General features: G+C 36.6%; 1 protein-coding gene and 1 non-coding gene across 2 annotated transcripts in view; one reads left to right on the forward strand and one right to left on the reverse strand.

Moving 5' to 3' along the window:
- The window catches only part of Adamtsl1 (ADAMTS like 1), a 628790-nt gene that overhangs the window by 368256 nt on the left and 233335 nt on the right, over positions 1 to 27199 (forward strand). The gene's annotated exons all lie outside the window — the stretch shown is intronic.
- On the reverse strand, positions 14074 to 14180 carry LOC150065439 (U6 spliceosomal RNA). Its single transcript, XR_016535024.1, has one exon. It is a non-coding gene; the product is annotated as a U6 spliceosomal RNA (small nuclear RNA).

The following is a 27199-nucleotide window of genomic DNA, read 5'->3' on the forward strand; positions in this document are numbered from 1 at the left end:
TTTTAAGAGTATTTGCCTTAACTAAGACAACATTGATTGAAATTTTTCAACTTAAGAATCTATACCATTACAAAAAAGTAAAAAAGACATGTAGTTTGTCTTAAATTCATATGTTTGTTTAAAACTTAAGTCTATGAGTATAAATAATTTTAGAGAATAGAGGTCTGAGCCTATTCCAAAGTACATTGAGTCCATCTATAGAATTAGCACCAAATGTGTGTGTGTGTGTGTGTGTGTGTGTTTGTAAATCACTGTCCTTGTCACAAGTGCAAATAAAAACACTTAAAAAATAATTCAAAGAGCTAGGAAATGTCAAAGTTTGATGTATACAAGAGGGAAACAGATCAATAAAACTTCATAAGTGTTGGAATCATGAGGTAGAAGAATTGGCATGCCCCAAAATTTCTCAGCTAGGATAGCAAACATACTATTTGCAAATCTAATATTTTCTGTAGGTGCAAGATATATAAATTTCAAATGTAAATTTGACTGTAAGTACTAATATTTTAATGATAGAAGAGTCTTTTTTTTTTCTATTTTTTTTTTTTTGCCAGTTCTAGGCTTGAGCTCAGGGCCTGAGCACTGTCCTTGGACTTTCTCAAGGCTAGAGCTCCACCACTTGAGCCTCAGCACCACTTCTGGCTTTTTTTCTATGTATGTGATACCGAGGAATTGAACCCGGGTCTTCATGCATGCTAGGCAAGCACTCTACCACTAGGCCAAATTCCCAGCCCCTAGAAGAGTCTTTAAAGATCATTAAAACAATACCTTTAAAAGCAACACATTTGAACATTATAATATTTTTAAAGTACTTAGAAAATATTTGTGATGCAGATTTCCATATCTTAGACTCTCTATGGTTTTGAAATACTCTTGGAGAACCTACTAAACACTTCAGGAATTGTAGTGAATTGTAAAGCAAATAAATATAAAAGAGTTTACGTGAAAGGAAATGTCACATCAAAGAATATTGTCTTGTGTTTGCCCACTGAATTAGGGAAATACTCTTTTCAGTTCGTAAAACAAAGACCAGAACGTTTAAATAATTTTCTCAATTTTATGGTTGGTCACAGCAGAAGGTGAACTAAAGTCTAAGTCTTCGAATATCCATTCCAATGTTGTTCCAACTACATTACATTGGTGTGTGAACCAAAATAAAAGAACAAGTCAGCAAACGAGCTCCTTTTTGTTTCTGGGGTATGCAAGTTTGACACAGTATTTTTTGTTGCTTGTGTTTTGCTGAGATCTTCCTGCCAGCTGGCCTCATAACTTTGGCAACTAAAAGAAAATCCTATCTGAACAATGAAAGAATAAATTAAATTTTATATCTTAAGGCTTTTTTATTTTCACATATTAGCTGTACAAGGCACTTCATTTGCACATGTGTAGATCAACATTCAACATGTTCCATCAGCCACTCTTATTCCCTCCATCCCTCACTTATTTCCCCCTCCCGCTTCCGAAAGCAATTTTAACAGTTTCATTTGTCTGCTTTTAGACATGTATATAGTCTGTTTACTATAATCACCTTCTTCTTTTACATTCTCAATTCTTCCTCACTTTCCTTAACAGAATTACTTTACTTTCCTGTTGTTTACTTATTTGTATATAGTAATTGTAGCTTGACATATCTCATACATGTATATTTCAATCAGATTACCTCACTGTCTTACTCTTCCTCTGCATTCTCCCCTAACCCTATTGGGTTCTGCCATCTTTATAACCTAATACATTATATTTTGATATGTATCACTTCTAGCTGTCTTCTGCAAATGGCATTATTTCCCTTTTCTTTATAAATATGTACTATTCCATTTTGTATGTAAAATTTACTTATTAAATACTCAATTTACTAAAAATAGGTTGCCATTCATATGCACCAATTTATTGAAACTATCTGGTGCCATTCTTTTCTCAGAGTCACTTCTTCAAACTTGTCTGGATCTCCAACTCTTTAACAGAGTATACCATCCTCTTGCCCTCTAGAACCAGAACCCACCTTAACAATTAGCAGATTTTGGCATTTTATGTAGAAAACTGTAAACACAAATCAATAGCTTACTTAGTGTATTTATTATTTATTCACATCAGGAAAATTCTAGAATCATAGCTGTTTATAATATATTCCTAATTCTTGCTCAGTAATAGCATCTTACCAGTAGTATATTCATTCTTGCAGTAGAAGCAATAGTAAAGATAAGAATTTCTACTTTTTAAATTTAATTTATTTTTCCTTTTTTATTGTAATTAATAGAAGGGTTACAGTTATATTTGTCAGATAGAAAGTGCATTACTTCACAAACATTGATACCCCTTCTCATGTTTTTGTCCCCATTTCCCTTCCCCCACCCCTCCCCTCATCTTGTTTCCTCTTTAACTATCCTATTTCAAATAAACAAACATATATACAATATACCAGATAATAAGGTAAGATATTGTAACAATATGAAAATAATCAAGGGATAATAAAAGAGATAAGGAATAACATAGTACACTAAGAACAGCAATCACACATTATATGGCTCTTGTTTCCATATCCTGGAGGTCCTTTCATTTAGCCTCATTCTAATATGGCCTTATGTATCTAGGTTTTGCCCTATTGTAATCCTCTTCTAGGACAGTCCAAGGTTTGTACTAATTATGGCAAATGAGGGAAACCATTGAGCCTATGTTCCTTTGAGTCTGGCTTTCCACTTCTTTTCTGTATATGTGTCAGTCCTGGGATTTGAACTCAGGGCCTGGTTGCTGTCTTTTGAGTTTCTTTGCTGAAGGCTAATGCTCTACCACTTGAAACTCAGATCTGCTTCCAGCTTTTTCTATAGTTAATTGGAGATTGTGGACTTTATTGTCTGCCTGGCCTTGAGCCTTGATTATCAGATCCCAGTCTCCTGAGTATCTAGGAATACAGCTATAAACCACTGCATGTGGCAGTTTACACTTTTAGAAATGTTATTCTACAAAGGGGTTTCAATTCAACATGTCAGGTATTGAGAAGAGTGCATCATGCACCATGTCACTGCTTCCAACATTCTGTTCCATCTCTCTCAACCATACTCCTCTCCTCAATTTCCCTAATTCCATTTTCATATTTATACAATTGCATATTATAGCTGCATTCTTAAGATATGGACTAAGATATGGTAGACATGGTAGACATGAGATGGAATCTGGGTCTCTTTTAATGAATTATGTGATTTTTGTATAATCTGTGAAGAATGAGACTATTTTATAGACTCTAAAGCACCAAGTCAGATAGTTCGTGTAAAATGTGTTAATGAACTATAAAGAGAAGTAGAAATATAGAGGTTCCTGGAAATTTTGAAAAATGTATTAGAATATTGGTACCTTTTGCATGTTTTCATAATCTATGGAACATCAGAAAAGTTTCCAGTAGGAATAAAATTACTCCTGTATTAGTTAAATAAGGACATTTCTTTAAATGGTGCAATCTATAAATCACTGCTAGAGCTCATCTGACAGCTTCAAGGTCCCTGGAATCCATTCCTAGAACCATACATATACACACCCAAAAGGAAAAAAAGAGATCTTCTGTCATCTCATTTTAGTGTCATCACTGTATCATTAAAAATAACAAGAAGGTAATAAAAACATAACTTTGGATTAAAAGACACTCTTGTAAATTGAATACAGTTTGCCATAGGAGAAAGTTACCATGGAGAAAGTACCATGGTGTACTCTTAGTTTTTTTCTCTCCAGAGCACAGAAATTATTAACAGGGATTTAGCAGTGGTGTTTGGAAAAGCACTACTCTGAGATGACTTAGTATAATCTCAACACAGAGAGGGGTACATTGAGTTTTGTGATTCTCCCAGGATTCTACAGCCAGATGACAGAAGACTAGAGATCAGAAAATGTTAGTGTTTGTCAACATTTGACGAATATGTTCCCAGTGTTATTTCTTTAACATATCCCATGAGCTAAGATTTTTTTGTCCAGCTTTATTCTGTCATGTTATGAAGACAATCGGTTTCCTGAGTATACCCGTTTTTTAAGTTGTAAAGGTGACATACAGAAGGGTTATAACTACATAAATCAGGTAATGAGTATATTTCTTTTGGGACAGTGTCACCCCCTCCCTCATTTTCTCCCAATTTTCCCCTCCAGATACCCCCCCATACAAGTTGTATTTCCAACATAATGTTTAGTATCATTGCTGAATTGATTCACCCTTTCTCCCACTCCCTTTCTTGGAGTTCATTTAAATAAATGTCATTTTATGTGATCATATGCACATAGCTATTGAGCCCTTGTGATCCTTTCCTAAGAATATCCTTCTCACTTTGTGAATGTTTAGAGCACTGTTTAATTAATTATGTCCAAGTGTAATTATTTGTCTTTTACTATCTATTGGATTTAGTTGTAGATTTATAGGCACATTCTAGTTATTACAAATGAAAGAAGCCATGAAGCCTATGTTTCTTTGTGTCTGGCTTACTTCACTTAGTACAATTTTTTTCATTTCTTTACAAATGGGGTAATTGTTCCATAACAAAGATATGGAATCAACCCTGATGCCTCTCAGTGCATGAATGGATCAAGAAAATGTAGTATATATATATATATATATATATATATATATATATATATATATATATATATACACACACACACACACAGTGGAATTCTATGTTTTCATCAAAAAGAATGATATTGACTATAGCTTTTCAAACTACATTCTCCCCCCTTTTCCATATATTTTTATTGTAATTAATAGAAGGGTTGCATTATATTAACCAGATAGAAGGTGTATTACTTCACAAACATTGATACCTTTCCTCACGTCTTGGTCCCCATTACCCTCCTTCCCCTCTGCCCCTCATCTTGTTTTTCTATGGTTATCTTGTATTGTCACAGTATCTCCCCTTTTCTTCTATTCCTGCAACAATTGGACAACCATCTGCAAGTATAGAGGTGTGTCTTCTCATCTTGTTGAAAAACTCTACGCTTGTTATTCATTCATAATTCTAAACAAGATGAAGTTAAAGATAAGGCAGGAATTTGTAGGTAGTTCATCTTGGAATAAATAATTAAGACCAGAGGTACTGGGTCCATATATGCTACCTGAATCTAAATTGCATCTATCATTGGTCTCTGATTTGGACCAAAATTTTAATCACCTGACAGGTTTGCTATAAAGATCATGAAGTCACATGTGTTTAAAGTGCTTACAGTGTGAGCTTGATAAAAGCTATCCATTTTATTAATAGTGCCCATTATTTTTGTCTTTGTTTTGTTTTCCCTTTCTTCTGTGTGTGGGCTTCTTGGGTGCATGATTTAAAATGTTTATACATACAAAAGGGGAATACCAACTTCCCAATGAATGAAAAGGCATTCTGCTAATTTCATATTATAGCCATATTTAACAGATAATAGTTCCACACTGTAACATTATCAACTCCTAATCCAGCACAGTAAATTGCATCATGTACAAAGTTAATGAGCCATCATAAATAGGATCAACTATATTAGTACTGCTATTATTCATTTATTTTCATTATCCAAATTGCCCCATTTATATTTGTGCAAAGTACAAAGACAGATTCTGTTTTAAGTGGTTTTTTAATAAATTTACAGAAAAAAAACATGTGTTGCTATTGAAAATAATTTTGAGGCTTATTTTGATAGCAAATTGGTAAGTATATGTTTTATTTTTATAATTAATGGAATTCATTAGTTGATAACTAGAATATGTATATCAAAATAACAAATAGACCTATAAGCCACCCTTTTATAGTGAATGTACATGTTTATCACATTGTTTTGCTGTGTCAAAAATAAAGCATTTTTAAAAAGGAATATTTGAAGTTGGATAGCGAAGGGAGGAAAACAAGTTGAGGGGCAGGGGTGGGGGGAGGGAAACGGGGACCAAGATATGAAAAAGGTATCAATGTATGTGAAGTAATGCACCTTCTATCTGGTGAATATAATGTAACCCTTCTATTAATTACAATAAAAAATATGAAAAAAGGAATGTAAGAAGGAAAAAAAAGGAATAGGAGAATTCCAAGTAATGACTTAGACAATGTTTTTAAATGAATAACATAGTAAAGAAATAAGTAAGAAATGGGGTCATGGAGTTTTGTTATCTATACTTCACCTTGGCGACATTAAAATGAACCATATTTCCAACAAAGAAGTCCTTTTCATTTTTAATAATTCCTGTGGTGAGTAGTTTGAAATGAATTGAATGGAATGATTATTTCTCCATCTCTGTCTGTGACCTGAGTCACCAGTATCAAATGTCCACCAGTTATTCCAACAGTGGTGATGTCAGAAATGAGGCCCGGCCATCTTTTCCTCTGTGTTTTATAGTCTAATTCCACACGGACGCATTGTGTTGCCTAAAGTGTTTAGTTCAGAGTTTCTTTTTCTCCCCTATGTACGATCTGTTAAAGAAAAGACTAATGGCTACTTACTCACTGAATTTACTTAGTTCTTAAACCTTGAAATTTTGGTCTTGTGATAATCTGGTATATGTTAAGTACAGAGGATAGAAAGCTAAACTAGATCTTTTCCCAGGGATTATAAATGTATAAGCTTATAGTAAAAAGTTCAATCATTTGATTTTTCTATTTGATCATTTAGAAAAAAATTTTACTTAAGAATAAAGAACCTTGACAGCCATGAGAAATGCCTGAATGATTTGACACTCTGAGGGGAGATACGATACATACACAGAAAGGTATACTCTAGTCACTCTACTGATTCTCTCCTGTAAATGAGATGATCTTTGTTTAACCTTTATTCCCCTCTTCTTTTGAACTCAGGGCTTCATGTTTGCGAAGCAGGCATTCTACCACATAAGCCATGACCTCACCCTTTTTGCTTTAGTTAATTCTTTAGATAGGGACTTCTGTTTTCGCATGGGGCTTACTTCTAACTGCAGTCTCCATATGGATACAGTTTGTATCGGTGGGATTGCAAGCACATAATACCACATCCAGCCAGGAGGTACTGTTTCTAAAATAAAAACTAGACTTTATTTCTCATCTGCTTAAATCATTTCATTTGCACTTTTTTTTATCACCAGGTTAAATAAAACCCGAAGCTCTGTACATGGTAGTTTTCTTTAAGTATGGTTTAAAAAATAGAAATTCATTATTTTCCAGTCTTAGAAACAAAAAGTCCAGAATCAAGCTGTCATCCTGACTTCCTCAGAGGTTCTCAGATAATCCTTCTTTGCTTTAACTCAATGTCCTGTGGTGGCCTTTGATGCTAGATATTCCTCAGCATACAGCTGCATCGTTCTTGACCCTGCCTCAGTTGTCTCTTCTCTTCCTCACCTCTATGTTTTCACTACCTCTAATAAGGACAGCAGGCAGAAATGGATTAGAATTGCCTTCTAGTCTTATAGACTGAGACCTCAGCTTAACGATTATATCTGCCAAGATTCTACTTCCAAATAAAATCACATTCTCAAAGATGAGAGATACAAAAGCAAACAACAACAACAATAAACAGCCTATAACCTACCTTTTTATTCCTCAGACAAATAAATCAAGGCTCTCTCATAGGAAAAATGTTCACTCAGTCATTACTATCTCAAAGATATTCAACTAATTCCAGAATATTATCTAAATATCATTAAGACCCCCAACCCATCCAATTTCATGAGTGAAATGAGCACGGGCATCTTAATGTAACATGCCTCTCCCTTGTTGCCTTGTGAAACCAGAAAGCAAGCTTTGTTTCCAGCATACACTGGTAGGACAGGCATAGAAGACATTCCCACTCCAAAAGGGACATACATTGTCTGACCAGGCTGGCATGGAATCACAGTCCAAACAATCTCAGCCTCCCAAGAAGCTAGGATCACAGGGGTTAGCCAATAGCACCCAGCTACAGATATATCTTAAAGGAGAATGACAAATCTGTTGACTAAATCTAAAAATGTTTAGCTCTCAGAGTGATCTGATCTCACTGCTTTTTCAAAATTAATTTACTTCATTGTTATTATAGAGGTGATGTACAGAGAGATTACAATTACCTGAGTCAGGGAATGAGTACATATTTCCTTTTGTACAGTGTCCTCTGCTCCCTTATTCTCTCCTACTCCCTCCCTCCCTTCTCCACCTGTGGATTGTATAGTTCACTTGCATCAGTGACCAGTAAGATCCTCTGCTGCATTTTTTTCATCCTTTTTCCCTCAAGTTTTTTGCCCTCATCACATCCCCAAAGATATACACATGAATGCATCATACATGAAGAAGACAGAATTGTCAAAAATTAAAAACTAAAAGAAAAAGTCTTTTGTTTCCATATTCTGGAGTTTGTTTCAGTATGTATCTATATGTATCTATACACACACACACACACATACACACACACACACACATACACATATATATTTCTTTATAGGCATTATACCTTTGTTTCTCTCCTAAGAGTATCCTCTTTTGATCTCCCTGTGTGTGAGCATCCAGAATTTTGTGTAATTTGTCATATACAATACATTTTAGATCTAATGTGCACATATCAGAGAGAATATGTGTCTTTTGTTTCTCTGAGCTTGGCTTATGTCACTTAACATGATTTGTTCTAGCTCCACCCATTTCTCTGCAAATGACATTATTTTATTCTTTCTAATGGCTCTGTAAAATTCCATTGTGCCCCACATTTTTGGATCCATTCATCTATTGCGGGGCATCTGGGCTGTTCTCTATCTTGACTATTATGAATAGGATGGCCATAAACATGGATGTGCACGGTGTCCTTATATCATGGCTCATGCCGGTCAGGGTACAAGCCTATGGGATGGCTGGGTTGTAGGGAAGGTCTATGTTTCTTTTTTTTTTTTTTTTTTGAGGAGTCTCAAAAAAAATCCCACTCACAGTGCAGTAGGGTTTCTTTTCCTCCACATCCTCACCGACATGTGTTGTTGCTTGAATTCACAATGTTGCCCAATCTTACTGGGGTGAGACGGAATCTGAGTTGTTTTAATTTCTTATGACCAGTGGTGATGAGCATTTCTTCACGTGTTTCTTTGCCGTTCTAGCTTCTTTGAAGAAGTCTTTCCTTAGCTTCCTTGCCCAGTTAACGATTGGTTTGTTAGGTTTGGGAAGGGTTACTTTCTTGAGCTCCTTGTATATGTTGAATATTAGACCTTTGTCAGCTACATTGCTGGTAAAGGTCTTTTCCTAGTTGGCTGGTTGTCTTTCTGGTTTAGTAACTATGTCCTTAGCTGTGTAGAAGCTTTTTATTTTTAAGTAGTTCCACTTGCCAAGAGTATCCTATCTAAAAAAAAAAAAAAGAATATCCTATCTATTGTGCCCCTAGGGTTCTATTCAAGAAGTTTCTGCCTGTAAGTTCCCACATCTCTAAGTTAATGATATTCACCTTTTTACTTTATTCACTTACTGATTTCACCAAAGGAAATGTTGAAACCTTGCATTTCAAACTTGAGAAATTTGAGGCCCAATAGGTTTAATCCATTTTTAAAGTGGATCTGCTCCATGAGTTTGAATTAGGCTCAATGCATATGAAAGGAAGTGTCTTGATATCTTGTCTTTAAGAAGCTTAGTCTTAAGAAGCTTAGTGATGAGCATTTAACACAAATACCTGTTGTAATCAGCAGTGCTGAAAATGGGGTTGAGTTTAACTTCAATCAGACATGTTTGAAGTCCCCATCTCTGTAAGAGCATTAAATTGTTGGCTTCTTTAACTCTCAATTTTCTCATTTATGAAACAGAAGTAACAGAAGTAACATCAGCTAGTATTGGCAAGAGCTAATAATTATGGAGCATTTTTGTGCCAGGTACTGTAATACATAAACATTTTATATACCATTCCCTTTTGAAGCTATTGTTACAATTTGACCGGGGAAGAAGAGCTTGAGAGAGATTAAGTACTGTGGATTTACTCATTCAACATGCTAATGCTACCTATCATTCTAAGTGATATCTCAACAAGACAATGGAAAAGACAACTCTTCAAGGAACTAATTTTTATTCTTCCTCTTGATAGTTGTTTTTTTCCCTTATTTCCTTTGTCTTCTGTTAAATTTGGTGATCACAGAGCCAGTAAGAAACCTCACTGGCAGATAGTACCGTTCATTTGGTTTTAGTTTCTTTATACTGTGTTGTTCAGAATGACCGTTACATGCATTATGCATTAATGAGTCAATATATCTCTCTGTTGACTATTTTTGACTCTTGATGACTAAGACCTTAAATTATTCATCTTAAGCCCTTTAAAAAAATCTTTCAAAATATTTGAGACTTGTTTTCCTTCTCTACAGGCTGTGAAACAGTTTGTTCATGTGAGCTCAGATTATTTTTTTCTACATGAAGATAGAAGTACTTTGAAATTTGAGGATTCTTGTCATTCATCTATCATCTATCTATCTATCTACATACCTACCTACCTACCTACCTACCTAGCTATCTACCTACCTAAGCCATATATCTCTAGATGGCCTATAGTTACCCAGAACCTCTCCACCAAGATAAATGTTCATTTACTTAGTTTATCAGCCAATTTCTCTGGATGAGCATCAAGATCCTTTCTGAAATTAAGTGTACAAAGGCTATAGGAATCAGTCATTATTTCAATACTATATGATGTCTTTCCATCTTAAAAGATTTGAAAATAGTTTGTACCTATAGGCTATTCCATGGCTGAATTACATTACCTTCGATCATATGCATTTTATTACACCCAATTCTCTCTAATTTAATATGGCTATCAAGTTTTTGGCATAAATGCTAGAAATTTCCCCAAAATTTGAAGTGCAAGGTTTAAATATATGAGAAATTTGAAATATTTGACCCTTTATCTTGACTTAAACAAAAAAAGTTAAATTTATAATAGGCAAAGTAGAACTGACATCTTTTTGAAACTGGGAATCTTGTAACACTTCATGTAATTGTTTCAAACTGTTAAAAATCAAGCTGAGTATGATAGTGGTTCCTTGTAAACCCAGCACTTAGAATGCTGTGGCACGACATTCTTGAGTTCAAGACCAACACGAGCTACATAGCAAAATCCTGTTTCAAACTGATTGATTGCAAGAGAAAGAAGAGATTTTAAAGCCAAACCTGAAAGAAATTCAGTAATTACACATTGTTTTATCAGCATACGTCCAAGGGAATTCCAAGTTAGATAAAAGGGTTATTCTTAAAGAGGTCAGAGCTACTGTAATTGTCAAAGTCCTTAATAAAAACAACTTAAAGCATCGGGTGCCTTCCAGATTTTGAGCCATGAACATAATTTTACCCAACTCTTAGCACATTTGTGGTTGCCAAAGACTCTTTTGGAACAATCCTAATATGGGCTGCTTGCCAGTCAAGAAAATCTACCCAAGCCCCTAAAATGAGTATAATGTAATATAATAATAACCACCCCCTCACTGTCCTTCCATTGCCTCTTTTGTTAGACTGCCCCAGGAAACTCAAATCAAGAAGGCTGACTATTCAGCATCCATCGGAACACTTAGGAATCTGAGAAATCGAGAGAAATATTCTGTGTGATTGATAGAACAAAGAACGCCAGTGTAATTCTGAGATTTGCAGGAGATATTTCGAACCTCCCTGCAAAGAAAATCACAAGGCAGAAAAGGCCCTTGTAGAAATCACGAAGTGAGTCTGCTCATTATTGATCAAGACCTGGAACACTGGAGCAAGAAATGTGACCTGCTCAAGGCCTGACAGTTAGCATGTGACCAAATCAAAATGACTAAACCCAGATTTTCTTGTTCTGAGTCCAGAAAGTCTAATTCTTAAACCTATATTAAGTGAGGATCTGTGTGTGTGTGTGTGTGTGTGTGTGTGTGTGTGTGTGTGTGTGTGTGTGTGTGAATTTATTTTCATGAGCTGAGCTCTGGTGACTCATGCCTATAATCTTAGCTACTCAGGAGACTGAGAGCTAAGGATCATGGTTCCAAGAGAGCCCAGGCAAGAAAGACCATGAGACTCTGATCTCTAATTAACCACCCAAAAGCTATATGTTTAGCTATATGGCTCAAGTAGTAAAGCACCAACCTTAAGTGAAAAAGCTAAGGGACAGCACCCTAAGCCTTGAGTTTAAGCCCCACCTAGAATTAGCACAAAACTTTTTAATTTAAAAACTTAAGTATTTTACGTTGATGAACTATTTATTCATTTTTTGCTAGTCTCTTACCATGATTGAATTTTGGTCTCCAACTAAATTTCCCTGTCTCATGGCCAAATTATCACAGTAACATTCCATTCGCTTAAAAAAAATAGCTGTATTATAAAAGAAAATTCGAGGGATAAAACCTTGCCAACATTGCAACATTCTGAAAACACAATGCTTGCCATTTCCACTCCTGCAGAAATGCCTGTGCAAATGTGACCCGCTGCCCTGCAAGCTTAAGCACCTCTTAGTGGCCCCCACCAGGTGACCAGCTAGTGACTTGGGTTGTATTAACTTGGTAACTATCTAGTTACTCTCTGTGCACTCGAGTTGATGCACTGAAGTACCCAGGTTAGCCATTTGCCAGCAGAGTGGCAGGTGATCTAAGGAAAAAAAAAAGTATTTCAGGGAAAATAGCAGAGGTGGGTTAGAATGGAAAACGTGGGCAGAAATAGCCAAAGTCTCATGAAATGAAAAAAAAAAACAGATCCAGTGTTTGTCTTCAAGTTTTTCATATATATTTCACTACAGGCTTGTTCTCTGTTCCCAAAGGTTCTATGGTTCTGAGGCAGAAATAACAGTGCTTGTGTTGATTGACAGAGAGGCTCATTAACTTGTTTATCCATCCAGGTGTCGGGTATATTGAGTAACATATGTCTGTGTAGTCATGCCTCCTAACTCTCCGTTCTTAAGTGACCTGAGCTAAAGATGAAAATTTTTTCTTCTCTTCCTCCTTTCATTTAAATTTGTATTTTTTAAATTGGGTTTAACGAGTTGTACAAAAAGTGCCATTCAACAAAGCAATTTGTGAAGAGGAAGCATCTTAATTGATGTGGTCTCTTTCATCATTCTCCTTCATCCCTCTCCCCTTCTTTTTTTTCTTTTATTTCCTCCCCTTTTTGTTTCTCTTAAATAGAAGTGACAAGGCTTTACTCTACTGAGGTAGAAGCTACAATGGCTAATCGTGGAGGCAAAGACCAGTCAGTGGTGAAATGGTTCTAGAATGGTATTTCCTCCCCACTTAAGGTGTGTTGGGTCAGGTGTTGTGGGTATGGCGTCCTAGAAGGAAATGTCGTGCTAAAGTATAGGACTCCTGAAACTTAATGTACGCAGACATTTTTTTTTTAATTCAGAGAAATATTTTTTTGCTAATGTAATGCTTGCTTTCATAGGCAATCTGTAAATTAGGGGTATTTAGGTGTAGCCTCTTATTTTCCCAGAGATATTTTCCAAGTTTTTCTAATATTAAGTGTGGTTTATTTCATTTTTTTTCTCCAGATGATTTTCATGCTTGAAGCAAAAGTTTCGAACTGGCTAAATAAAGCCCAATGATCATTTCAGTTTGTACACATACTCAGGCTTTGGAAAAATTTGAATTGGTTGCTCATATTTAACTATGACATTTACAATAAAAATATTGAAACATTCTAGTGTTGGTTGCTCACATCTGTAACTCTAGCTACTCAAGAGAACTGAAATCTGAAGATCATGGTTCAAATCCAGCCCGGGCAGGAAACTCTGTGGGACTCTTTTTTTTTTTTCCAAACCATAATATCACTTTTATTTTACTTTCAATAATCAATACTTTGAGCTCCCCAGGAAATGCTCTAAGCAAGATTAAGGGCAGTATCACACCATTGCCCCTCAATATACATAGATGACATAGATGATATATACCCACCCCAAATAGTGATGAGTCCCTGGCAATGGACACCTTTCTGAATGCCAGGCTCTAGGGAAATCTGCTGGGAATAACACATTGCTTTGGAATTTTTCCAGTCATACACACCCAGTGTGAAGATGAGTTGATGTGTCATTTCTGTTACTCCTGAAGCTCTCTACTATCCTCTAGAATAGTAATTTGGGTTCTTCACATAAACATAGTTATAAGAGCAGAGCAATTAGAAAGGTTAGACCCTAAGCCTAAAAAGGAAAGCATTTTTCCATTTTGCTTGTTCAAAAAATATGGAACGCTTCACGAATTTGCGTATCATCCTTGAGCAGGGGCCATGCTAATCTTCTCTGTATCGTTCCAATTTTAGTATATGTGCTGCCGAAGCGAGCACTCTGTGGGACTCTTAACTCCAATTAATCACCAGAAAACCAAAATGAAAGTGGAGCTATGGCTCAGAGTTGTAGAGCATTCGCCTTGAGCTGAAGATGTCAGGGATAGCAACTAATCCCTGAGTTCAAGTCTCATGACCAACAACAAAAACAATAATAAAAAAAAAAGTTCCAACTATATCCTTAAAATATCTCAGATTCCAGCCAGGCACCAAGAGGCTAAGGTCTGAAATTCAAAGTTCAGAGCTGGCCCAGGGAAGACAAATCTGAAACTCTTATCTCCAGATAACACAGAAAACAGAAAGTGGAGCTGTGGCTCAAGTAGTAGAAAAAGCTGACAAGAAATGTACTCGTTACCTTACACATGTAACTGTAATTCCTTTGTATATAATCTTGGCAATTTTTTTTAATAAATAAAAGCCGAGTGAAAAAACAAGACCCTGAGTTCAAGTTCAGAATGAACACACACACACACACACACACACACACACATCCCAACACTTTATCTGCACTCTTAACTAAGCCAGTACCTAGGTGACAGCAATTGCTGAATGGGGTTGAAGAATTACTGTGGCCTTTAAACTTACACGTTGCAACCTCTTTTATACCTGGCAGTCTGACCACTTCTCCATTTCTAACATTTCTACCACTTCTCCACAGGATGTTTGACTAGATATTTCTAAGAGAAAGGAGAAAATAGTGTCATCATTATGACACAATGAATAATGAAGTAGTCAGGAATAATGAGTTAATAGAAGCAAATGCTGAGTGCATATCATTTAAGTGTCTTAGAAATTCCATGTATAACACAAAGCTCAATTGTCAGTCTGAGGTCAGAGAGCTTAAAGTAAGATCTGAACCCCAATTTGTCTGAGTCAGAGCCCATGCTTTGCCATGCTGCTCTCCCACATCATACCTTTCTTCCACGTAACCCTTCTTGAAGTTAAGGCCTATAAGAATCTCAAGAACACACAAGAATTGGGGGATCCTATTGGGCTCAGGTTTTCAATGTCTGTAGGAAAGGAAGCAACATGAATCTTAGTTATCAAAGCTTTTCTGACTTTTTCTGATCTTTCCTCCAGACCAGGAATAGCTCTAGAAACCACTGAACATGGCAGAAATACAAGCAGATCCAGTCTTTCAGTTACCCAGAAGCCTTTTAGGGCTTTAAAAAGAACATTTGAATGTGCTGTCAGGAGAAGCTACTCAAATTGTTAGAATCTTACAGTACACATATTTATGAAGAGGAAAAAGAGGTTTTTATTTTCTTGAAATTATGTGTGTATTTATGTTGTCTTTTCCCCTTGATTCCAAGTTTATATTATCTTTGCAGCTTTTTCTGAGAGTGCACCTTCTGACAAAGTTGCCTTCTATTCATTCATTCCTAGGAAAGAAACAAACGGCCTTTCTAACAAAGTATATTTGGTCTATTTCAAGATTCTTTAGAATGCAATGGATAGAAAATGTTTCTTATTTTACCTAGCCTCAAAACAATGGATTATTGGAAAGATTGAAATCTTAGGAAAATGCTTATTGGGTGATTAGAATCAAACTGAACAGCCTAATTTCATGTACCATGGCTATGAGGTCCTCAACCTAGTGAAAGATAACTTACTTCCAACCGTATTTTCTACCTCTCCTTCTTTCCCTCCCTCCTTCTTTTCACCTCATTTGCTCTCTCCTTCCCTCTCTCTCTTTCCCTCCTTGCTATCATCCATCCCTCTCTCTCAGTGTCTCTAGCCAATTTGCAAATTCCTAAGGAAGAATATACAGACTAGTCTAGGCATTCTGCTAACTGAATTAATTAGTCATGGCCAGAGGACAGTACATCTAACACAGCCAGCCACTGGCATTTTCTTGTGTGCACTACACATGACCATAGACATGACATATTTTTCTGTTATGTTCATTTCTAGTCAGGGCCTTTGGCCTAAATGAAGGTAGATTTTTATGAAGTGTATGTTGCTGATACGTCTTTATCAGTGCATATAAACAGGAGTTTATAGCTTCTGAAATAAAACTACTTGACAAAATATCCTTAGAACTAGTAAAAAATAAATACAGTATTTCAATTGGTAAGAGATTCAGTCTGAGAACTGCTCCATATCTTTTATTGTAACGGGAAATAATTGTAATAGAATCATTTTGCAAATCACATTAATTAAAGTTCTACCATCTGCATGATTATTAGTCATTGTAACAGGGGATATAGCCCAGGCATAGGAAATACCTTTCTAGTTCATAAATGGCTATGACTTTCCTCTAGCCCTGCTACCTTGCACCTTGATGTCTCTTCTCCCTGGTAGTGACTAACCTCTTCCATGCTCTGGCGGGAAAATGTGACAGGCTGGAAATGCTCAGAATTTAATGCTGATAAACAAGCCATGGAAAACCTCTGTCTTGGTTCCTACTCAAAATCTTTTTGTACTAGGACAAGATGATCCTTCTGCAGCAAACAAGCGCTTCCTCTCTTCTTCAGCCAAAAGTTCACCAGGGTTCAAACAATTTCTTAATGGTTTCCAGCAAGATTTTTGTGGGGCTATACTAAAGAAGTTTCTGGTTTGCAACCTAGAATATATTTAACACAGTACCAACACTGAAATCATGACCCACCTGGATTCAAGCCCCAGACCAAGCTTCCAGTCTGGTTCCGATTTGGGGAGAAGATTTGGCAGCCTGCCTTCATTGTTCCCAAGTATTGCTGCCATTCTTTAATTCACAGCTCACAGCTCACCTCCTCCATCAACCCTTCGCAGGCCGATGAGAAACCAGCCCCATCTGTACCCCAAATCTGGTGCGTAAGACCATTTTATTCTCCCACTCAAACAAGTTATGTCAGACACAGGCAATTCTCAGTTGTCCATCCTGAAAAAGGAGTATATTCCTAGACATAATCTGTTGTTATATCTAGTCTGCCGAGACTTCCCTTCCTTATATGTGAAGTGCCCGACATATGAAGATAAGTCAGTCAGACATTGAGAAGTGGCAGGCAGAGGAGGGCACAATATGTTTTCAATGGTGCGTTTTCACTGCATCTTTCATGCCTAATCTCTGAAGGCTCCCATTTTTCTTCCTTGTCTTCAATCAGTGGGCATTTTCTGAGAGGGCACAGTAAGTCTCTTGAATCATGATTTATGTTCTTATGTAAGTTTAGAGATCAGTTTTTGACTTTAAAAAACATAACATGGGACACTTTTTAAACACATTTTAAAAACTAATTTCTTCCCCTTCTTTTATTTTCATTTTTGAACTTTTTAATCAGTTAATAATGTGCCTTTATTATAGAATAAGTTGACTCATGGGATTTAATGATATCAAACATCTTCAGAGATTTTTTTGTACTAGAGATTTAGAGACTTTATATCATAAATCTTTTTTCTTTTTATTCCTCTCTTTATACTTTCTTCTCTCTGAACATTTAGAGATTTTTCTCATATTTTCTTTCTTATTCTTCTCTGTATACTTTCTTCTCTCCTAGTGTTTCAATATTTACAAATTTTCTCAATTATACTTTCATCCTCACTTAATTTAATACTCAACCTTGGATGGTTTAATACATAGTGTACTAAAAATACATTCCTCCTGGTAGCAATGTATTTAATAAGTAGCCCACTGCTACAATTTAGAACGTGGAACTTCTTGATTGTGGTTGTTGTAATCAGCAGTGGTAGGAGCTGCTTCCTCCATTAAAATCTAAGAGCTATCCATTCTTTTTCTGAATCTTCATGACAACATATATAGAAGTGATTGGTGTACTTTGCAAATGAAGAAACCAAGGCATGAAGAGATGAAGTAACATGGACAAACCCAGGCATATAAAAAGTTCAGAATTTGGTTCACAATTATCTCTTGTGGCTCCAATGCTCATACTATACTATAGTATTTCTTTATTACTATCATTCCTATTACCATAATTACTATTTATTTATAATATAGTTGGGTCCATGTACATCTTGATCAGTGGAAGAACAGCAAGGTCAAACTCATTGTCCATGTCTAAGAAGAGATCAGCCATAGGCCCAGTGGGTGGCAGGGTAAAGAGATCGTTACAAGGGTCCCCCAAATCAAATGAACATTAAACCACACATTTATTTTCTCATATGCATTTAATCAGAGTACCATCTATGTATTCTTTGTGTTCTTTATGTGTCTATTGGCCTTTGTGTCTCTTACTTTTCTTTGTTATATGCATGCACAATTTAACCACTTAGTATGCAACTGTGATGTTAAATACAACCACATTAACATATAGCCATCATCGTCATCCATTTCCAGAAGTTGTTTATCTTCATTATTAGATCTCTATTCCCATTACTCCACATCCTGCCCCCCCCCATCCCCAACCCAGGTAACTACTCAGCTCCTGGTAACCACCATTGAACTTATGTCTGTGAACTTGACTGTTCTTTAAGTATATCTGGAATCATCCAAAATTTAACATCCAGGGCATCCTTTATTTTGCTTTCCTCTTATTTTGCTTTCCTCTTTTGGATTTTGTGGATAAATGCTGCTGTGAACATGAGCATACAAGTATCTACCTACCTAATTCAGTCCTTGCTTTTGATTCTTTTAGACCTATTCCCACCAGTGAAATGGCTGAATTCTGTAGTAATTCTCCATCTAGGTTTTATGAAGTGCTTCCACAGTGGCTGAACCATTTCACATTCCCACCCACTGTGCCTCCCAATCTTACACCCATTCTTCTGGCTTGTAAATTAGTCCTCTTAAACACAGCTGTAACTTTGGAGTTCTTTCATCCTTTAACACTAATACAATACAATTCCCATAAAGAGTGGTGAGCAAAGGACTGACTCATTGTGATGGAGATTCTGATGCTGAAACTTCTGAGATTTACAGATGTAAATCTGGGCAGGGAATTCCTCACCCCTCTAAGCTTCCCCACTGTTTATTCCCTGCTACTCTCAAACTCAAAAAAACAAGCATGAAAATGGTAAGACCCAGGTCTGCAGAAAAGAAAAAAAAAGTATAACTGGGCCTGTTTGCATACTAATGAGGTTTTGCAGAGGATGGCAGCTTGCTTATCCCTGAAGATGGTGATTTATGACTGCAAGTACAAGTTGGGCCTTGCTGAAGCCACATCTGCAATTTAAATGAGTACTTAGAAAATAGAGGGGTTTTTCTGTTTTGTTTTGTTTTGTTTTGTTTTTTAAAAAGCCTTAATATCTGGTTTGGCCCCATGGTTAGCTTTGTAGTTCTAAACAAGTCTCAAAGTTCTAATCACTCGAAGAACTATTAGATAAGTGCTTGATTTTATATACAATCCAGAATGTTTATACTTTTAAAACAACACGTTTATACAAAGCAGTGGATTCTTCACTTCCCTTGGGAAAATTAGAGCCAAAAATGAGTTAGGCAGCTTGTGGCTGAATTTTTAAATTTTGCCTTCACTCTTCATCTTACCTCCAAAGGACAGGAGTCAGAGCTGCGTGTGGAAATGGTTTGCTAGTGAGCACACAGATGCTGATACAAACTTGAGCCTTCAGGGGCACATATGGGACAAGAGCTTCTCACCCTTCCCTGCTCCTTGTTTGTACATGAATCACCTCTGCTACCGGAATCTCCAACACTTTGGAGATGAGAGCTGCCAATTTCTTTTGTGGAACTTCTTAAATTCCCAAATGCAGCTTAATTTGGAGTGGGGGGGGAGAGATGGGGATTGGGCTCTGCTCATGAGCTTTCCAAATGTTAACATTTTACCTGTGACAGAAGTGAAGAATATTTGATAGAGGCACATACTTCTTGTTTCAGGCCCAGGGCTTTGCTGGGTAGCAGAGGTGGATGATGCTATTTGTGAAGACCACAAGGTCAATTGAAGATGTCATTCGGGGTTTTCCTCTTTCTGACACTTCGTGGTAGAAATCAAAGATTCACACTTGGGTCATAATCCTTGGCTTTTGGCAGGATTTCATGAGAAAAAAGTCTCTGAAGGGTTAGGTCACCCAGATGTGGGATGTATTTGGGCTCATTTCTGTTTTCTGGCCCCTCCCCACTCCCTTCTTGTCCTTTACCCATGCCAGCTGCTGCTTGGATGTTTTCCTCTCTTTTCTAGGTAATAAACCAGTCAGTGCTGAATGCAAGTATCCAAAATAAATTGGATGGAGGGAGAATGGTGAGGAGAGGGTGTTTTCACAGTATTAGAAAGAGCCTTGGAATCTTTATGAAGGATTTGTCTCTTGAGAAACTCTCCTTTGGGAGCATCTGTTTTTCTGCAGGCCATTGGGTTGGTGCTAAGAAACAAAGTCAGCATTATTGAGATGTTCCTGGTAGGCTAGCCTTTCAGACAGAATGCCAGAAATTCTCTCAAAAGCCATTCTTTAAACAATGTGCTTTTTTATTTTTAATGACTTTTATTAGCATATATTAGGTGGAATGGGAGGGGGGGTTCATTATGACATTTCCACACCTGCACAATGTGTCCCATTCAAACGCAACCATCTATCACTCTCTTACCCTGGCTTCTTATACACGTTCAACAGGTTTCATGGTTCTGTTTTCCTACACGCAGATAAACTACATTGACCATATTCATTCTCATTCACACTCTTCTTAAGTCCTCCCCACTCTCCCTGACACCCCCAACACTGCAAAAGAGCTCGTTTTATTTTCCTGTCATTTTGCTTTTAGTGTGTACTAGTTATATCATGGTTTCACACCATGGTATTGCAGACATGCATATAGTTTAATCAAGAAAAGCCTTTCTGTGGTTTATGAGTGGCTGATTAGCTCCTTAATGCTATGCAAGTTCTTTTTTTTTATTTCAATATATAGAGAGGTTACAGTTATATTCGCCAGATAGAGGGTGCATTACATATTTATCAGATAGAGGGTGTATTACTTCTCACACATTGATATCCCTTCTTACGTTTTTGTCCCCATTTCCTTCCTCCTACCCCTTTCCCTCATTTTTTCCCTCCTATTTCAAATAAACAAGTAAACATCTATGTAATATAGCAGGTAACAAAGTGGGATACTGTAACAATATGAGATTAACCAAAGGGCAACACAAGAGAAGAGAGAAAAACATAATACACAAAGAATAACAATCACTTATAATTAAGCTCTTGTTTCCATGCTCTGGAGGTCCATTAATTTGGCCTCATCCTATATGGCCTTATGTATCTAGGGTTTGAGCTATTATAATTCTCTGCTAGGAGAGTTCTAGATGTGTACTGATTATTACAGATGAGGGAAACCAATGAGCCTATATTCCTTTGAGTCTGGCTTTCTTCACTTAATATGATTTTTTCTAAGTCTTTCCATTTCCTTACAAATGGAGCAATGTTGTTCTTTCTGACAGCAGCATAGAATTCCATTGTGTATAAATACCACATCTTGTTGATCCACTCATCAATTGAGGGGCATCTGAGTTGGTTCCATATCTTTTCTATGGTAAATGGTGCTGCAATGAATATCGTTGTGCTGGTGGATTTAGTATGTCCTTGTTTCTGGACCAATGGATAAATGTCCAGTAGTGGAATTGCTGGGTCATAGGGGAGATCTATGTTTAGTTATGCAAGCTCTTTTGAATATCCACAGTGTTGCTCTCAGTCCTCCAGTGTCTGGAGTGACCCAGGGTAGAAGGAAAAGTGTATTGGAAGGTGGCTGAAAGCATACTTTTCCCATTTAATAGGTAAGTGACTTAGGAAGTTGATTGGCTTTGTCCTCTATATAGTCAGAGTTCATTGTCCAGTCTTAAGGAGCTCTTTAACAAAAACTTCAGGCAGTCTCTGACCCACAGAAGGTAGGTATTTTATGTCAAGATCCTTTCCTTTCACAGTTTCTTCTTGCTGGTATCAAGTTTTATAAGTGATTATTGTCCACTGCCACAGTCCATAGTTTCTCACTTGTCAACATAAATCTGGCTGCCAGTATTTATTTTCTACCTTTCTACCTACTTGTACATAACTTCCATTCACTAGCCATAAAACATGGGGCTTCTGCAGTGAGGGCCACACCATACAAGGTCCACCTTTTCTTAAGGAAAAAGAAAAAACACCTAACCACAAACAATCCATTTTCATTTACTCTTGGTATAATTGAAAGAATTAAAAAACTGAAATTGTAAATCATCTGGTTACTTAATAAGCAAATTTCTGGGGGAATGGCACATTCCAAATAAATGGATGAACAAATATAACAGTGGTACTCACCAGACACTATGTGGAAAATGAACTGTCCCTTATGGGGACAGGAGAAAAAAATTGGGAGAGAGCAAGGGAAGGGGAGACATAATAAAGGAAGGGATGACAATGTTCAAGGAATGTACTTATTACCTTACTTGTATACCTGTAACTCATCTGACATTACCCTAACAGCAGAATAAAATTAAATAAAAAAAGAATTCACAAAAGAGAATATACTCATCAACTATAACCCCTTGGTGTATCACCTATACAATAACAATAAAATATATTTTTTAAAAAATCCCATTCTAGCCAGGTGTGGTGGCTCACGCCTGTAATCCTCGCTACTCAGGAGGCTGAGATCTGAAGATCTTGGATCAAAGCCAGCCTGGGCACTAAACAACGTGAGACTCTTAACTCCAATTAACCACTAGAACACCAGACGTGGCGCTGTGGCTCAAGGGGTAGGACTGTAGCCTTGAGCTGAAGAGCTCAGGGTCAAGTCTCAGGCCCAGGGGTAGGGTGGTAGTCTTGAGCTGAAGAGCTCAGGGAGAGCACCCAGGCCCAGAGTTCAAGCCCCATGACTGACAGAAAAAAGAAAATATCCCATATTAACAAAAAAGTTCAGCTACTCTTAGATATTTTCTCCACTAAAATCTCATATACCACACTTAAATCTATAAAAAAAATAATTGAACTTTACATTGCAGAATTTTATTTTATTTTATTTTATTTTATTTTTGCCAGTCCTGGGCTTGAGCTCAAGTCCTGAACGCTGTCCTTGGACTTTCTCAAGGCTAGAGCTCTACCACTTGAGCCTCAGCACCGCTTCCGGCTTTTTTTTTTTTTTTGTATGTATGTGGTACCAAGGAATCGAACCCGGGTCTTCGTGCATGCCAGGCAAGCACTTTAACCACTTGGCCAAACTCCCAGCCCAACATTGCAGAATTTTAATGTTAAAACTTTTATGAAAACTCAGCTATGCTAAAAATCCATTTGAAGTAACACTTGAAAATCTTGAAATAAATAGTCAGATCATCTTTTGGTTTTTGTTGTTGTTGTTGTTTCCTTTTTTTTTTTTTTTTTTTTTTTTGCGCCAGTCGTAGGGCTTGAACTCAGGGCCAAAGCACTGCCCTTGGAATTTCTCAAGGCTAGAGCTCAACCATTCCAGCCCCAAGTACCACTTCTAGCATTTTCTATGTATGTGGTACTAAGGAATCAAACCCTGGTCTTTGTGCATTCTAGGCAAGCACTCTACCACAAGGCCAAAATCCCAGCCCCTAGGTCATCTTTTTCTATCAAATGTGAAGCTTGAGAGACATATCTTACAGAATTTGAGAATATTATTCATTAGATACCTATAGATGTATTGAAAGGGAAACCCTGATATAAGACAAAATATACTGTAATAATCTCAATTTACTTACTTTATACAAAATGAATGTAGAAGAAATGTTACATGGTGGAGTCAAATTATAATTTGTGTGAATCATTTGCATTAGAAATTTCTTCTCTACTGTGCCCACAATCTATAAGAAAACTGTAAACTTAAGATAGAAAAGAAGACAATTTGATTAGTTTTGGAGGAGTTAGAAAATACTATGTGTATATATGTATATACATCTGCATATATATGCATAACTACTATGTATATATAATGCATATTTATATATGTATATATACTATGTACATATGTACACAGAGTTTTCTGTGTTGATATAATGCTTTTTAAATAGTTCATGAAAACTGACTACAACTACTTAAAAATTATTTTAAAAATTCAAATTAAATATATTTCTTAATTTACATATTCTTCTTATGATGTGATTCAATTTCACCCTCAAATTAGGCCTATGCTCTGTGTTACATTCTGTTAAATTTGAAATTTGGTTTCAGCTGGATTGAATATTGGGATCACAATAGCAAAGTATAAGAATTCATTTCTCTGTATATGAGTGGGTGATTAGTGGTATTTTCTTAATCTTTCTGAACTGGAAAAAATGTATGCAATCATTTCTTTTCATCTCAAGGCCTCTGTATGAATTTCTTTTTTGTGTACCATGAAAGAAGAAACAGTTCATTTTGCCACCGTTATAATAGTGCCATGATGCAGCAAAATGTAACTGATTATCTAGATCCCACAAGACCTAGATTCTGAAAGGGCATCTGAATTGGAAACTGTTGGCTTTTTGTTTGGTCTAGTCTGATCATATCCAGCAGTTATTCTGAATCAGTTTCATCTGACTCAGGAAATTTGGAGCCCATTAAAAATTTTATTGCCCACTTTTCTCTTAGGATGTGTGACTCCTGATAACTGATTAATTGTTCATCTGATTAAACAGCAAGTTAAACTCACAGCTTCAGGAACTCTGGTTTAGCTTTTAAGAAACACATTGACACATTTTTTCACTTGTACTTTCAGACTCATTGGTTCTTCTTCCCATACAACGCATACATGTTGAATATTCCCTGTATGCAGATGGACATTGTGCATCTAATTTCTGTCACAATTTTCAGGTGTCATTTCAACCTGTTCATATCAGTAAAAATTCCAGAAGAGAAAAATAGACCCCAAACCCTTGCCCTAGCCCATGGAAATATGACTTTCTCATTATCTCACTTTTTTTTTTTTTTTTTTTTTTTTTTTGCCAGTCCTGGGCGTAAGCTCAGGGCCTGAGCACTGTCCTTGGATTTTTTTCTCTCAAGGATAGAACTCTACCACTTGAGCCTCAGCACCACTTCTGGCTTTTTCTAAGTATATGGTACCAAGGAATCGAACCCGGGTCTTTGTGCATGCTAGGCAAGCACTCTACCACTAGGCCAAACTCCCGGCCCTCATTATCTCACATTTTAAAAGAATGAATTTTATGGTTCATATTCCCTCTCATTTATTACTTGAGTGGACACTTATGAACATGATCCCTGGATTAACTTGGGATCAGTGGTCCTATAGCTGGAAAATCAAGGATATTTCCAGAGGCCTAAACATTCTACTTTCATTTGAGCAGTCTTCAGAAGAGATGATTTGACACTCCACAGGAATCCCAAAGAGGTATTTTTTATTTCTAACAGAATCCTTAAACTTCCCAGAGGTCATTTCCCAAAGAACCATTCTCTAGTGAAACTGCCTTCATTCTGAAATCTAAAGCAGGGTACATTTTTGTTTCCTGTAGCATCAGAGTTGTGGTCTTAGGTCACCTCTGCTATTGTCAAGTATGGAGAAGCCAAAATAGAGCTGAGCCTTTGGAAAGTGGACTCTCATCTATAGCTGTGGGGCAACGAGTCCACTGAGGCCCAGATCATGAAGTTATTTTGACAGTCTCAGACACCACATCACAGAGATGCTGAGCAAATGCCTCCTGTTTGCCCAATGACTACATACCCACTAAGATAATAAGTACACATGATTTGAGCGTTAAGAGCTCTTGATTTTGGAATATAGAATAGACCATGAAATGAAAATACAATGTCTCAGAAATTCTCTAAGACAAGTTGTCATAGTTTTTATGTTATAGACAATGTCCTAGAATTTATATATATATATAGATATGTATGTTATACCAAATCTTTCCAAGTACATAAAATAGATACAAAAACTGAATCCCACAGTGAGTGTGTGATAAGCTCAAGCAAATGGTAATAAGTTTTCACATCCAAGTTGAATCATTTATCTCACAGTGTCATTTTGTCTATGGGTAGAACAGGCTACACAACAGACAACTTATTAGTGTTATTGTTGGTAGGAATAGTGATGTTCCAGGGTGAGAAGTGGCCAAAAAATTGAGTATGTTTACAAAACACTGACATATGACATTGTGTTCTGGTTAGCGATAAATATAACATTTCTGGAGGGGTGGGTAAGACAAATATTTTCAGCAATCATATGACTAAAAGAAGAGCCGAAGATCTTGTCATGACTCTATTTGTTTTATGACAAAGCAAAAACTTGATCTTTAGTTTTAAAACAAATGTGCTATCTTATTCCAATCTTTTGTACAATATCTTATTTTGCTAGAAAAGCTCTTAGACGAATTACCTTTAGTTTCTTGATGTGACTTAAAAATTTGCTTTCTTAGACCTGAAGTTGAACCTCGTAGACAAAGGTTTAAAGTTATTTTGAAGAAAGGTAGATGAGATCCAGTGTGACCATACAGAAATAACAGTAGAAATCCCAGGAAGAACAAGCCATAAATTGTTCTGGTTGGGGATATAGTTGATGTACATTGAAGCAAAATACTGATAGCACCATTCAAGAGTCTTCAAACCAATAATAAATAATGTTTGAGAGGGTGGCCAGAAATAGACTTGAGAGCAAGAAACAACAAAAGGTTTCCTAAACTGGGGGTCTGAAATGCCAAGCAATTATAATAAGCTTGTTGTTTTGAGACCTAGATGTATCTCTCTCTCTGCCTTTCCCCTTTTCTTTTTCTTTTTTCTTCTTTCCCTCCCTTTCCTTTTTTCTTTTCTTCTTTTTTGACTATGATTATTTTAACTTTGTAAGTATTAAGGCTATATCAACAAAACAATATATTAAAGGTAAAGCTATAACAAGAAAGTCCTATGTTTGTTCATCATTTTAGAATTCAGGTTGTTTCAAACAATGCACAGTTGTCATTCATGTTTCTGTAGGTGAGAAGTCTGGTCACAGATTAACAAGATGGATTCAACTCAAGGTCTTGCACTTGTCATGCAAGCAATCTACACTCAAACCATGCCCCTCATCTTTTCATTTTCAGTATGTTGTTCAGATAGGGTTTTGTGCTTTTGCCTAGACGGGTTGAGACAAGCCTTTTTTACTCCAGCTCCTTAGTGACTGCTCCCACACGTGTGCCTTCTGCCCCACTCTCCTTTGTCTTCATCACTTCTCATGACACACA

Source organism: Megascapheus bottae, chromosome 3 (assembly GCF_031878675.1).
Source record: "Megascapheus bottae isolate mThoBot1 chromosome 3, mThoBot2.hap1, whole genome shotgun sequence".
Lineage (NCBI taxonomy): Eukaryota > Metazoa > Chordata > Mammalia > Rodentia > Geomyidae > Megascapheus > Megascapheus bottae.